Here is a 15,082-nt window from a genome sequence, read left to right as displayed (position 1 = left end):
CAGGGGTAGGTTGATCCCGAATTTCCTGAGAAACTGCCACACTACTTTCCAAAGTGGTTGCACAAGTTTGCATTCCCACCAGCAATGGTGGGAGCCTAGGCAGCTTGGATGCTCACCTTACTAGACCTGGAAGGAGGTGGGAGGTTCTTGGACTTCTCACAGGGCAGGGAACCCTGACTGCTCTCCGAGCTGATGAGGGAGGGGGACTTGATTGGAAGAGGGGGAGGGAAATGGGAGGCGGTGGCGGGGAGGAGGCAGAAATCTTTAATAAATAAATAAATAATAAATAAAAAATCAAAAAAAAATTAAAAAAAAGGTGTGTGCCACCACTGCCTGGCATATTTACCCTTTTTCTGAACTAGTACATTCAATATGATGTCTGTCTTATCCACGAAGTTGGTTCTTTTCCACTGCTGTGCACATTGCAATATTTGACATGTCACAGTTTACAACCACATCTACAGCTGAGGGATGTTTGGGTCCCTGAAGGTCTGACTGGTATGGAAAACTTGCTGCAAGTGTGTGTGTGCACATGCACACGCTGGTATGCCTATCCACTCATTTCTGTGTTCCTAGGAGTAGCATTCCTGGTTACAAGATCTTATTTGACTTTAGAGAACAAAGCTAAATAATTTTCCAACCTTTTGTTTGATTTATATTTCCTCCAGTTAAGAATGGAGAGTTCTGACCTCACCTCTCACCAGCTCTGTTCTTGTAGGTCTCTCTAGGGTTGTTCCAATTGATGACATAATGCTATCATAAGAACACACGACCACCTGGAAAACACTATTTATGAATGCCTTCTGAAGACCTGGACCTCGTTATCATCCTGAGGACTGTAGAGAAGGCCGTTTCCAAGTGTCTGCTGGTCCAGGAGGCCAGCGGGAGCCCGGATGGTACTCTCCCTGAACCAACCACTATCAGCATAAGTTACTGGAGTCAGAAGTTCATAGTAGGCAGCAGGGTCTCTGTCTTCTGAGAGTTCAAAGTCCACAGGATCCACAGCCAAGTTTCCACTCAGCTGAAACTTGCTCCCACTCAAGGAAACTAAGTAGGATCCTTTCCACATGACATCTTACACTTGATTCTCCCCTTGGCATCATTAAACCCACGGTCAGCTGGTGACAGAAATCGCTTTGGTCTTTTCTGAGGAAGCATCTCCTAAACGCCTCCACTTTGAAGAGGCAATGAAGCTTCTCAGCACTGTTTTAATATTTAAGCAATGTTGCAGAATGAAAACACGATTAGAAGCCAGGCAGCATCATGGGACAACTCTCTTTCCCACAAATAAAAATGAACAACGGGTGTATATCCTTATACCAGTAACATTTCTGTCCTTCAATCACCTTGAAAAATAAAACTTCTATTTTGTTTTAAAACCACGAAGACAGTATACACCAATAAAATACATTATAGGACATTTGGGTCATGCTGGACCCTCTCAAGAACAAACGCTGTGCTGACTTCCTCTGGTTCCAAAACTAATCCTGCTTGCCTTTGCTCCCCCAGCTCTTCAGGCAATCGCTCAAGTCTGCACTCTGCCCGGAAAGGCAGATCATGGGAGAGACAAGCTGAGATAACCATTCTATTACAGTGGCAGAGGCGGGAGGGCCAAAGCTAAGTGTGCTGCTGCTTCAAGAAGCCACACTCTAAACTGTGCCCTGTGCTTGGATTTATTGGGCAATTTAAGTAGCCACCCTCCAGAGAATTGCTGTCACCATTGCCGTCACTGAAGAAGGTACTTAGAGTGTTTCCGTCACCACCCAGAACCCAGGGGCCACGGGAGAACTCCTGGCTGCTACTTTCACGGAAGCATTTGTTTCCAAACACAGGCCATCTGCCAGCTATTTTAAAGGCATGCACATATTTATCCAGCCAGCTCCCTGTGCTGGGGATTGTCTTTGGGCACCGGGTTTTTTTTTTCCAACGTCTATTTAGAGCAGAATGAAAAATAACTCAAGATGAAAACAGAGCATCTCCAGCCAAGAATGGGAGCTGCTCCTTCCTTTTACAGGGTGAATATTTTGTCTCTCTTCCCCTCTCTTACTCCAAAGCTACCTGCCACCTTTCTTTGGTGTGTCCAAGTTTAACTGGTGCTATTTTCTTAGTAGAAGTATATAGAATAATAGTGTACTCAAATCACAGATGTGGTCATGCGTGTGGGCACATGCATCCATGTGTGAGAGACATACAGTTTTAAAAGAAAGTACATCTTTCCTGTGGGAATCTATTGGCTTCATCTGCTTCTACACACTATGGAATGAGCACCGAGACATCGTTTCATAAGGTAGCTTCCAGAGGAAACAGGGAAGACAACATTGGACTCAGTGTATCAGTGAAGCTCAAAGTTTTCTTCAACTTACATTACACTTGAAACCTGTGTGATTTAAATCTCCAACTCTTGAGAATTTAACTGAGAAGCTCTTGATTCATCCCGCCTAATTTGCAAGCACGTTTTCTCATCAGCTCATTCCATTTTGTGGTGCGTGTAAGGCCCTGGGCTGAGACTCTCTTCCCACTCTCCAGGCTTAGAGCTGGTTCAAGTAGCAGCAGTGGGGATGGTTTACTCTTTCACAACACACACACATGTACATGCATGCACACACGCATGCACACACGTCTCCGGGACTCAAGAACAAGTTTGACTCTGAATGTCATTTCAACAGAGGTGTCACTAATATCACATCATGGAGAGGAGGGAGTAACCCCCACGGGTGCCCTGCTGCATTGCATAGGATCTGCCTGGTGAGGTCACTTGTTCCCATAGGGTTGAGGAGGTGCAGAAAGGGCAGGTAAGGGCATTGCAGGGAGGAAGCCCAGCACACAGATCTGGAGGTTATATCAAATGTGGGGAACATTGAGTTGTGGGTGCATGGCATGTGGCAACAGGGTGACACTATGAAAAGTTTGGTTTCTTCTGGCCCTGCCTCGAGGGCTAAGCTGGGTTCTTCTCATGCAGAGATACCTGCGATGGATCTGGGAGCCATGACGAGTGATCGGTCCTCACACGGTATCAGCTGGTGCGGGTGGCAACTCTGCCATGGGTCGGGATACCAATTACTTTACCTTGTGGGTGTAAAGCTGAACCCCTGGGGCAAATTTCAAATTCGAGAGCAGCTCTTGTTTTGAGCACTTGGCCTAGGGGATAGCCAGCGCATTTGCTGTTCTGTGCGCTTACTCACACACTGCTGATGGAGCTGGGCACACCTAGGTCCATGGTGGGGAGAGCCAAAGGTTGAGCCGACTTTTAGCTAAGCCCTGTGCCCAGCTTACTAACTGTACTAACCCTTACAACAACCATGAGAACTCTTCTTATCCTCATGCTAAGAACCCAAGGCCCGGGGCCTAAGACATTAAGGAATTTGCCAAGGTTATACAGAGCCTGAATCCAGGCTGCCCTGTCCCTGCTGTGTGACACACCACTGCCTGGTTGCTCCTGGGGAGTCAGAGGCACTCTGCAACTGGATGTCCCTCCCAGGTCCCACAGCTCACCATCAAGTCACCAGAGGCTCAAAGTCCCTGCACATATGTGCCCACTCATGGGCCTTCCTTATGTTAGCATGCAACCAGATCTAACAATGCAACCGGGGCCAGGCAGATGGCTCAGAGGCTAACGGGCTTGCCGTGTAAGTTTAAGGAACTGAATTTGGTCCCCAGTGCTCACCTACAAGGTGACAGTGCCATGTGAAGGGAATGCCAATGCTAGGGTGGTGGTGACAGGCGTAGCCCTGGAGCTCACCACCCAGTTCGTCAAATTACATCTCCCAGTTCAGTGATGGGTCTTATTGCAAAAAGAGAAGGAGAGCAATTGAGGAGGACCTCAACATCAACCTCTGGTCTCCATGTTCTTGATACCTGTATGTGCACATGTATCCAGACATGCGTGTACATACGTACATGAATACACACAAATGCATACATGTGTACCATGCAAGACCGCCTGTTCATTCTCAAGTGGTGGATTGCTCTGGAGATGAAGAGGGCCCTGCGAGACAGGTGGTCCTCTGGCGAAATGAGCAGCGACTGCCTAGCTCCAACCTCCAGCCCCGTCTGTCTGTTCAGTGTATAAACCAGGACTTCCCAAATATTAATCCCTGCAGCGCCGTCTTCACGGTATTTCACAGAGCCACACTTCTTAGGATTTTGCTTTCAATTAACTTGACTTGTTGCTTAAATAAACTGAAGAGGAAGTACATGCATCGCACTACAAAGAGGAAAGTAATATTTGCCGTAAATAGAAAAAAAAAACCCAGGTTCTTCAGATCAATAGCTTACTTTTGTAAATAAAGTTTTATTGGAAGAAAGCCACGCTCATGTCTCAAGGGACTTCAAGGGTTCTGCCAAACCTAAAATATTTACTCTCTGGCACTTCAGAAAGTCTGCAGGCCTCTGAAGTAGATCCAACTAGTCTCCGCGGGGTTGTGCTGCCCTTCTGCACATGTTGGTGAGCTCAGGAGAGAGTGGAGATGTGCTAATTGAGGCCGTCCTGGCATTCTTGAAACTGAAAACTTACATGAGTACCAGGGAATAATTCACTATGGGACATGACGCTCTTCCCGGCAAGTTCACGGTCCCTAAGTTACTGTCACGTTGTGAGTAGACTGTGATTTGGGACACAGGAGAGGAGCATGCCAGACACTGCATCATCGCGAAAGCGAAGTGTGGCTCAAAGAATCCTGGGTATTAGAAACCACCAGTGTGACTTCGGGAAGTGTGACTGTGGACTTGCCTGTCACCTTGATTGGGTGTGGGATCCATGATGGAGTCTACCCTCTTAGACCGAAAGCCAAAATAATCCCTTCCTCCACTGAGTTGCTTCCTGTCCAGTATTTGGCTATAGGAATGAGAGAAGTAATTCTGGCAGGCCTCTGAACCCCAGAGCACAGTCCCTCTTCCTGCCCTTTGTCCTTCCCTGGATGACCCACAGTCCCAGGAGGCTGGGCTTCAGATAAGATACTGAGCACCAGGCTGCATTAATGTCCTTCCCTGCTGCTTTCTCATGCAGCTGACTGCACAGCAGCCCTGGGGAGGAGAACCAAGTGTGGACAGGATGTGGTTGGAAGATAACGCTGAGGGAGAGGAAGGTGCCAGTTGGGCCAAGAGAGGACAGTGGCGGAAAGACTGGTGTTTCAGCCTCCTCTGTCAGAGGTGGGTTTTGCCCTACCTAGGAGACTCAGTATTACCCCTACATCCTCAATGGCCCAGGAAGAGATCCCAGGAGCTGGGTTCTAGGACACTCAGACATTTGGTTATACGTTTAGGCAACTCCAGGCCAATGAGCTATCTGCCTCAGTAAGCAGGAACCAGGGAAGGCAGACATTCCCTTTAGAAATGAGGCTCACGAGCTTCACTAGCGACACTTTGGCATAACATTTGGGGCTGCCCACCTACCCAGTGTCATTACAAAGAACCCTGAAGAGAGGCTCCTAGTTCCCTCATCCGGGCTCTGGTTATAGGCACAGCCAGCCAGCACCACGAAGCTGTTGCCCCCCACAAATGGCAAGCAAACCACTGTGTTTAGCACCTACTGTATGCCGAGCACAGCATTGATTGCATAATCCCCCCACCTGTGGTCTACATGACCCTGCTAGGTGGCAGGAGAGTCCTCAGGTCAGGATAGCTTGCCCCACTACTGGTTAGGGCAGGAGTACAGTTAGTTGCCTACTCAGAACAACACAAAGCCCTTTGCGCTATTTCCTGCTCTGGCCGGCTGTGTAATAGGAATGTCCCATTCTTCTAAGGTGCGGCTGAACCAAGAGTCCCCTCTCAGGAGAGAAGGCAGTGGTGAGGAGTGTAGGTAGAGCCGAAGGGACGTTGCTACTTCCTTCACTCTGAGGTCAATGGGCTCAAGCCCTAGTACGTGGTCCTAAGACCAGTGCCCAGCTAGAAGGTGCTTTTTTAGTTCCTGGACAGTCAAAGATAGGCATTCATCTCCCAGCTTGTCACTTGCTTTTGGGGTGCGAGTGGGGATCAACAGGCCACGGAGCAAAAGGCAAGGCTTAGTAAGGGCTCATCTCCGCAGAGTCGAAAATCTGCAGTTTCAAGACGGGTGGCAACGCAGGATGAACGAGGAAATCGACTAAAATTAGAAAGACATTACCTGCCCTGATGGTGGTTTTTATGGACGTTCCTGAGCACACAGGGAAAGTACCATGGGAATTTCCTTGTTATCAGGCCTGTGTGAGCCTGCAGGAGAGCTAGTGGGCACAGGAGGAAAATCTGTAGGCCGCTGAAGGTGACCTGCTTGGGGCGAGGGTTTGTTTTAGTGTGAATTAGCTCAAGGTCAGGATGCGGGTATTTGGAGGGGCTTGTCTAAGGTTAGCCTGCCCCATGGATGGCCATATTGCACATGGGCCTTGAATTTACAGGCTTTGTAAGGGGGCGTTTTTAAGTTCAACATGCCTCCAATGAGCAGGCATCAATGCGTGTTTAGGGACTCTTAAATCTGTAGATTATTCAGTTGTTCTTTGTATAAATTCACTCATGAAACTGCCACAGAATGAAAAGAAAAAAATGTCAGAAAATTTCCTGTGACATAGACACTAAACAGCTTTTATTTCTTTTTCTTTTTTGAAGGAAATCAAAGGTGTTTAGCTCCCTACTCAAGAGCGTAGGCCACCTAAACACGACCTCAGGAAGTCATCCAAAGAGGTAGCCTTCGTCAGTCTGCAGCCTGTAGTTTAAGTAAGAAAAGCAGAAATGTAAGGAGCTGGGGACCATCTCTGGGTCTGTGTGGTGGACATGAGGCCTTGCGGGACAGTCTCTGAGTGAAAAGACCAGTGGCCATGGAGACCGGAGCATCTCGGTCCACTACTGACCTCAGCATGAATGTCTTAACTCTGCATGCGTCTTCCTCCATTTTCCTCACAATCTCCTGAGGTTGATGCTTACTTAGGGTTCCTCTCTCATGCCAGCAAGCACTTTGGTTGTGGAGGTTTGGTGCGGGCAATCCCTGAAACCCACGTTTTCCAACCTGAATTGCCCCAGCTGGGAATGGCAAGTTCTACAAGGGGCCTCCTCAGTTCAACATTTTTCTCTGTTTAATGAGACATTGGAGGAAGGAGCAGGAAAGAGGCAGTTGTAGGAACTGCCTTCTGCTTAGGATTGAAAAGATCCGTTCTAACGTCATGCTGAGCTGTGTGTGAGCATTCAGGCTCCACTCTGGGCCCTAACCAGTACACGACTTGCTGACTGAACAGATCCCCAGCCGGAGTTCTTTTGTGTGGGACAACTTCACAGCCAGTACAGCCGGAGAGGAGCTAAAGGTTATTTTTAAAACCTGGCCGAAGTGCTGAGAAAAAGTGACTCATCAGAGCACAGCCCAAAATACACAGCTACCACCCACTCCAGGGTTCAGCAAACACTGAATGAGGCAGAGGGATGAAAGGAATGCCAGAGATGGAGGATCAGGGTGGGAGCGGGAAGCGGGGGGAGTCTAGGCTGTGAAAACTAGCTGTCTTTTAGACTTGACATGGCTGTTAGACCCAAGAACTCACAGTGCCCCAGCAGCGCCGATTACCTCTGTAATCAGTGTAAAAGCTCTGTACATGCCTGGGCCATCAACACGCTGTCATTCGTCAGGGGGGTGGGGGCTCAGAAGGTGGCCACCCTTCCCTAAGGAGCTACAGGCCCTTAGTGGTGGCTGAGAGGGGGTAGGCATATTCTTCAGAGGCTGGCCACTGGTAAACTGCCCTCCCCCAGGCTCTTGCAAGCAACCCTAATTAAAGGCAGGGATGCAGTGGCCACACAGCCATCCACAAAGGCATGAAAGCAGGAGAGGGACTTTTGGGGAAGAAGTTCAGTGGGTAGAGGGCCTCAGAGATGGAGATAGGGGGCGATTATATTCCGGATGCGTACGGGCTTCACTTGGTTGTAGTTTTCCAGAGTTTATAGACAAAGTGGGAATCTTGTGCAGAAATACAGTGAGTATGTGGGTTGTGGAGGTGTGTGCAAAGCACTATGGGAAGGTGTGGGATAAGCTCAGGGTATCTTCCAAGACATAATCACAGGCTGACGGTCAATGGGAGGTGGAATTGAGCCAACCCCAACGCAGGCTCAGGTATATAGTGCAGCATAGGGCGGCATGGGTGGAGCCTGTGTCTGTGGGAAGAAGGACAAGCTGAGGTGACAGAGTGGCTGTACGTGGCACAGGAGAGCACCGGGCCAGTCACTTAGAGTAGTTGGCCTATCACGGCATGCAGGTGCCGGTGGGCGACGACCAAAATCTCTTGCTCATGCTTCCCTCAGCTACATGGTGCCATCTTGACAACTTCTAAGATATCATGGCCCACATATCCAAAAACATTTTCTAAAATTTTAAGTTCTTAAAAGGTCCAGAGTGTAAAAAATAAAACCTTTGCCTGGCCATGGCAGCCAGCCTCCAATAGCTTGACAAAATGACAGACACAAAGGGAAAGGGACGGGACACTCGCTACATGTTCTGCAGGCCCTTCAGGACACATGGAGTCGTTCCTTTGGCCACGTACATGCAAATCTACGAGAAGGGTATTGCAGATATCAAGGGAATGGGTACTGTTCAAAAAGGAATGTCCCCAAAGTGTTACCAAGGAAAACCCGGAAGAGTCCGCAATGTCACCCAGCATGCCATGGGCATCATTGTAAACAAGTAAGCTAAGGGCCAGACTCTTGCCAAGAGAATTAAGGAATGGACTGAGCACATCAATCACTCTAAGAGCCCAAGATGCTTCCTGAAGCAGGTGAAAAAATTGATCAGGAGAAAACAGAAGCCAGCCTGGGTTCAGCTGAAGCTCCAGTCTGCTCCACCCAGAGAAGTACTCTTTGTGAGGCCTGGCAGGAAGGAGCCTGAGCCGCTGGACCCTGTTCCATATGGATTCCAGGCCTAATGTACAAAAAGGAGTAAAGGACCTGGACTATACAGTGTTTTCCTTAAAGATAAATACATAAATGAAAATAAAAGCTTTGGCTTAAAGCTCTGAGCGATCCCCTTGGACTTATGTGAGCAGCCTACCGGTCAAGCTTGCTCTGTAGTTGTGGCAAGGGCAGTGTCTTGTTGTGTCTGTCACCATGACTACATAACTGCTTCTCCAGAGCTGAAGCTTCTCTGACTTCTCTTTTCAGCCATCCTTCACTCACTGTCTTTCTGACAGGGTTTCACACAGCATGCCAGGCTAGCCCAGAAATCACTATATATTAATAGTTAAGGAGCCCAGGCTGGCAAGTTTTACAATGGTGCTAAGGATGAGAAAAGACCCTAGTGTGTATGCTTTCTCTATATTTCTCGTTTTAACTTAAGGCAGGGCCTCGGAGTCCCTCTGAGCCCACCAGGAGCTCTTGCTTTGGCGTGGTGTCCCTTTGCTTCAGTGGCTTCTTCTCTGAGGCTTCATAACTGTTTGCAGCGCTGTCAGAATGAGTGGCTGCTGAAACTGACTGCGCTTGCTCCCCCATAGCACTCTCAAACACTGGCCTCCCTCAGCCTGCAAAGCCCTTGGAAAATACAAGACCCTCCAGCATTTACCACGACAAGGCTATAGACGCAACCCTGGTGCTTCAGTGGACCGCGGAGGAGTACTTTTTACTAGCAAATCCCTTTACACATTTAAAATCAAATTTGATCTATCAGAATTAAATTTTCACATGGTATTCCAGGGAATACATCTCTAATATAGAACAAGCAGTGTGCTGATTGTTTTATTAACCACTGGCAATAAAACAGAGGAGAAAAAGTAATTCAGAGTTTTAAAAGCTGCCTTTTATGGCATGCAGTATATATTTCAGCTTGAATACAGACTTTATAATCAAGCTATTTCTGCTACGGCCAGCAAGAGGACTCCGGGGTAAAGGTGCTGCTGAGCTTGACAACTTGAGGTTGATCTCTGGTACCTACATGGCAAAGGAGAGGGCTGACTCCTACTAATTGTCCTCTGACCTCTGCTCATGGGCCACGATAGGTGTGCATGTGCGCATGAACGAGCGCACACATGCACACACACATACACAGATATGTAAATACAATATAAAAATCCTTCTATATCCCAGCGCTGTTCTTCATCAGCTGTGCTACCTTGAGCACAACAATGAACTCCTCTGGTCTCAGCTGCCACAAAGAATGAAAGGAGGGGAGGGTTCTAAGCAATGCGTCTCCTAGGCCTGTGGCGAGAAGCAGTGGGGTAGAAAGAGTAATTCACAGTATCCGAAATACACAGCAGCCTCGGTGCCCATCAGCAGATGAGCAGATAGCTGGATAAAAAGGTGGAGTTTATGCAAACAACAGTTTTGTTCTGTCATAAAGAATGAAGTCATGTCACCTGTAGGAAATGGATGAAATCGGACATCATCATGTTTGTCAGAATAAACCAGACTCAGAAAATACAACCTCTCTCTCTCTCTCTCTCTCTCTCTCTCTCTCTCTCTCTCTCTCTCTCTCTCATCTATGTTTCTATCATCTATTTATCAATCATCTATGTATGTATGTATGTATGTATGTATGTATATCTATCTATCTATCTATCTATCTATCTATCTATCATCTACCTATCTATCATCTATCTATCTATCTATCTATCTATCTATCTATCATCTATCTATCTATCTATCTATCTATCTATCTATCTATCTTCTTACCTATCTATCTATGGCATAAAGGTAAAATGGATGCTACTTAAAATTTATTTTTTACATTTAAAATCATATGCGTATGTCTGAGAGTAGGTTTGCCCTCACGAGTACAGGTGCCTGTGGAGGCCAAAGAAGACACTGGAACACCTGCAGCTAGAGTTCCAAGTGTTGGTGAGCCACCCTGATAGAGGTGCTGGGTAGTGAACTTGGGTCCTTCATAAGAACAGTTCTCTCGCTGTCAACCACTGAGCCATCTCTCCAGCCCAAAGGGAGACTCTGTGACAAGAGAAAGCAAACCAACAAGTAGGAGGGAGACTAGGGACAAGAGAATGCAGTGTGAGTGTGTGTGTGTGTGTGTGTGTGTGACTATAAGCAAAGTATAAGATGAATTCAGAAAAAATGTTATTATGAAACTCATCATTTTGCATAACTAATTTTTTGCTAGGAAATAAAAAGCAGTTAATACAGTATCCGTCATGTAGAAAATAGCCCGTGAATTAGCTACCACTGTGACATGATTCTTAGATTTCTCTGGTTCCCAGCAAACATAAAGAATGAAGAAGAGCAGTCATGGGGGACATGTGAGCACTCGGAAGATAGACAGAGGAAGGAAGATCTTGAGCTTAAGACCATCTTAGATTATATATATATATATATATATATATATATATATATATATGAAAAAAAGATGAAATAAAATTAGAAAAACTGAAGGATGGCCTGGGATCAGCACTATAGAATTTGTGTCTATAGGAGACTTGATGTCATGTCAGTTCTGGGGATGAATCCAGCATCTCAGGCATACAAGACAAGGGCTGTTCCATTGAGCTATATTGCTCACTCCTATCTTTTTGATTACACGCTAAGGGATAGCTTCTTCGTGCTTTTGGTCCAGTTATTTAGGTAGAGTAAACCTCAGCCTTGGGCTTGAGGGGCAGCATAGGACACAATGACAGCAGACAGCCATGTGTTCCCAAAGGAGTATATGACTCAAATCAGACCAACAGGACCCCGCATAGCTTGTGGTGAAATGATCAAGTCTTTCTCTCTGTCGTCCTCATTCCCTCCCTCCCTCCCTGCCTCTCTGCCTCTCTGCCTCTCTCCCCTCTTCTCCTCTCCCCCTCCTCCAGGAAGGCAAGCCTGGAGCTGCTGGTGACTATCTTTGTCAGCCACAGGGAACAGCTTCCTACCCAGGAAGGTGACAGCAGCTCACTGCTATAGGATGAAGAAAAAGGAGTCCAAGCCCTGTGAGCCGGTGACTCCTGTGGACTCTCAGTGATGTGGCATCCAAGTGACATTCAGGCTTAGGCTTCTCCCTGTTCCCCGTTATTCTATTTCTACAGGCCAAATCCAAATCTCTTAGTTCACTAACACCTCTTGCAACGGTTGGGGTACCTGGCTTTTTGTTCCCCACCCTTGGGGAACACTGGCCATATCCCAGGCACCTCCCCTCCTCTAACAAATCCGTGAGCTCCATGGCTGGAACCGGAGTAACAAAGTTGCTAAGAAATGGGGTTAAGAAAAGAGGCAGGCTGGACCTGGTGTTCTCTTTCCTCAGGAAGGGATTGCTGGCACGACCTGCCGGTCCTTCTGGGTGTTGGTGCGCTTAGGTGTCAAGCAAATGAAACCAATCCCCAAGATCCTTTTTCAGTTCTAACATTCCAGAAGCTTCTGTTACTCCTGGGATCCTCTTCATTATGTATGGTGTGGGATAACTGATTACAGCTCTCATGTTTGTCTGCTTCCTTCTGCTTCTGTTTCAGCTTTAAAAATACTCTATCAGACTCTCGATTTCTGTATTCCAAGTACTTACTTCCTCTCCAATTTCCTTCTAGGAAAAATATATTTATTTTTGTGTGGTTGGACATAATGATCCCATTTTCTTCCAGTGTCTGTATTTTTAAACCTAATTAAGATGATAAGTTCCTTGAGAGTTGAAGCTGAGGTTTTCCTATGGGTGTAAACATTATTATTTTTTTAATTGCCAACGAAGCTGCAGGTTTTGACAGGGAAGGCGGATACAGGTTTTAAGGAATCCAAGCGGGAAACGGGTCTTCAGCCCACACAAAATAAATATGAAACTATTGATTCTTCCCAAGTTCACATCTGACTTAAGCATTTATAACCGTAGTCTCAATTAATGTTCTCCCACAGAAACGCATGTGACCTCCATGGCGACAAGACCAAAACTGAGTCGTCAGGTGACCTGCTAAGTGTCACCCAGGTAATAACATGGCACGGGTGTCAAACCAAAAAAACACAAAAAACAAAACAAAACAAAAAAAACCAGAACATCAGGTGACATAAGGCCTTTCAGGCTTTTCCCAGCAGGGGTGAGGGGGTAAAAGGTCAGTCCTAAGCTAAATGAACATCTGCGTCATGGCTCCACGTTCCTTGCTCTTTAGTAACCCCCAGCTCAGGCGTTTGGACAGATCGAGTGGCTGGATAATGAGTAGCCACCTGATCTGTGCTCTGCAGACAGAGCTGCCCAGAGGGGAGTGGTCCACACCCAACCCTTCTCTCTGGCTGCCTAGCCCGTGCTTGTTCCTGGGGACTCTGTATGAAGAGGCCTTTGGCTCCAAGGGCCACAATGGGTAACTCTTGGGAAACATAATTAAATCCTGTGGAGGCAGAGGTCATAGAGTCGGCAGGCCCTGTAGTTCAGGGCTACTGGCAGGAGCTTGCTTTCTGTCACCTACTTTTCCACTAGAAGGCCCACTGTCCTGCAGATGGCTTCTCATTGTGCCTACAAGCTTTCTGGTATGCATGCATTGCATAGGACAGCACATCTGTCCCAAGAGTTTTGAATTATCCCTCTTGAGACTGGCCCAGGTACATGCAGTGAACTGAGCACTGTGGCTGGGATGGACAGCCAGTAAGATTAACTGTGCCAATTCCAATTCTGAAGAGTAGAAACCCAAGCAATGAAGAAGGGGAAGGCATAGGACCAGTATTAAGAAGTGTGTGCATGTCTCCTGAGCCACTGCAGTTCCTGGCATTGGTAGCAGAAGAAACCAAGCATCCTTGGAACAGTGCTGCTAGCCACAGGGGCTCTCTTTCCTCAGCCCAGCCTTCTCCTTAGGGCTGTATTTCCCAGAGCAAACTTTTAACAAAAGTTTTTAGTTCACAACACGACTCTTCTAATGCACAGTAAAATCACGGATGGGTACCCGGCTTTTTGTTCCATGCTCTTGGAGGACAAAGGCATCTCCAGGGTCCCTGGCTAGCACCTTGCCTAGTGATTTCTCTACAGTGAGCTTCCAACATAGCCTGAGGTGATGGAATGAATGGAAAAGTGGCAATGTCATTCAAGTCTCACCTGAGACACATCCCTGACACATGTTAGGCCTGCTGCCCGGGCCATTCATCTGGGACAACCCCTATGGTTTTTTCTTTCTTTTTTTTTTTTAGCTTGCTACCCAAGCCATTTACCTGGAACACATCTCTATGATGTTTTAGGTCTGCCACTTACCACCCTATTCTTTTCTGTGTAAAAGCATCAAGGAGAAAATATAAATAATGAAAAACTGTATGTATGACACCCGTTTATATCAGTTCAAACCTGTCAACTCTCTATAATCAGATGTCTATGGCCCAATAAGCAGTTTTTAGTATATTTAAATATTTTTGTTCTTGTTAGGAAGGAATGACTTAGAAGAGAAAAGCTAATCTGACATGAGAAAAATGTCAGTGTCCTCAATGCCCAAACATTCCTTCTAGAACAAATGTATACCATGTCTCCCATGTACACAGACAATTCGTACAGCCATGAGTATTCTGGCTTCTCATTTCATTCATCCCCGTGCTACAAAGGCCCTTATTGCCACTGTCAGGATGAGGGCATAGAAGGTGTGCTTGGCCGTACTTGATGGAGGAGGGTCATTTGTTTATGTGTTACTTTTATTGGTTAATAAAGAAACTGCTTTGGCCCTTTTGATAGGACAGCAGCTTAGATAGACGGAGTAGACAGAACAAAATGCTGGGAGAAAGAAGCCGAGTCAGGCAGTCGCCATGATTCTCCAACCCCAGACGGATGTAGGCTAGAATCCTTCTTGGTAAGTCACACCTCGTGGGGCTACACAGATGATTAAAAATGGGTTAATCGAGATGTGAGAGTTAGCCAATAAAAGGCTAAAACTAATGCACCAGGCAGTGTTTAAAAGAATACAGTTTCCATGTAATTATTTCGGGTAAAGCTAGCCGTGCAGCGCTGGGCGGAACGCAGCCCACCGCTCCTCCATACTACACGTACTGACTGTTACCTCTGGAGCCCTACCCAGTCAGGAAGCCTTCTGGGATCTGCAGCCACAACATCTAAGACCTGGTTTTCATCAACAGCCATTCAAGCTTGATCAGGAGATCTTCCTGGCTCTCATATTTTCATGCCATCTCTGTTTATACCTGGCCACGGCAGCATGCCATTAGTGCCCCATCGGAATGTCGCGTGTTAACACTGTTCATGATTTGATCTCAGAAGCTGAGCAAA

The 15,082-nt window shown here is 46.9% G+C and overlaps 1 protein-coding gene across 2 annotated transcripts in view; it reads right to left on the bottom strand.

Moving 5' to 3' along the window:
• Rarb (retinoic acid receptor beta) overlaps positions 1-15,082 on the bottom strand; it is a 145,840-nt gene that overhangs the window by 64,742 nt on the left and 66,016 nt on the right. The window lies entirely within an intron of this gene.

Source organism: Chionomys nivalis, chromosome 5 (genome assembly GCF_950005125.1).
Source record: "Chionomys nivalis chromosome 5, mChiNiv1.1, whole genome shotgun sequence".
In the NCBI taxonomy this organism is placed as follows: Eukaryota; Metazoa; Chordata; class Mammalia; order Rodentia; family Cricetidae; genus Chionomys; species Chionomys nivalis.
The sequence above is the reverse complement of the archived record's forward strand: the minus strand, read 5'-3'. Positions and strand labels throughout refer to the sequence as shown.